Consider the following 716-nt stretch of genomic DNA (forward strand, 5'->3'; position numbering starts at 1 on the left):
CACACACACACAATTGCTTCCCCGCTCGTTCACGTGAATGGAAACATCTCCTGTGTGTGCGTCTGTGTGTGTGTGTGTGTGTGTGTGTGGGTCTGTGTGTGTGTGTGTGGGTCTGTGTGTGTGTGTGTTGGTCTGTGTGTGTGTGTGTGTGTGTGTGTGTTTGTGTGTTGGTCTGTGTGTTGGTCTGTGTGTGTGTGTGTCTGTGTGTGTGTCTGTGTGTGTGTGTTGGTCTGTGTGTGTGTGTGTGTGTGTGTGTGTTGGTCTGTGTGTGTGTGTGTCTGTGTGTGTGTGTCCTTGATCACCTAAAGCTTCCCAGTGGCTTTGGGGAGCGGGGATTCGTGGGGTCGCTCTCTGACTCTGATCTGCCACAGATCTGTACTGCACCGGCACCTGGAACTAGGACGTGCTGACCTGTGACTGTATAAGATTATTAAGGGGTTGGACACGTTAGAGGCGGGAAACATGTTCCCAATGTTGGGGGAGTCCAGAACAAGGGGCCACAGTTTAAGAATAAGGGGTAGGCCATTTAGAACTGAGATGAGGAAAAACATTTTCAGTCAGAGAGTTGTAAATCTGTGGAATTCTCTGCCTCAGAAGGCAGTGGAGGCCAATTCTCTGAATGCATTCAAGAGAGAGCTAGATAGAGCTCTTAAGGATAGCGGAGTCAGGGGGTATGGGGAGAAGGCAGGAACGGGGTACTGATTGAGAATGATCAG

Source organism: Rhinoraja longicauda, chromosome 13, assembly GCF_053455715.1.
Source record: "Rhinoraja longicauda isolate Sanriku21f chromosome 13, sRhiLon1.1, whole genome shotgun sequence".
Lineage (NCBI taxonomy): Eukaryota > Metazoa > Chordata > Chondrichthyes > Rajiformes > Arhynchobatidae > Rhinoraja > Rhinoraja longicauda.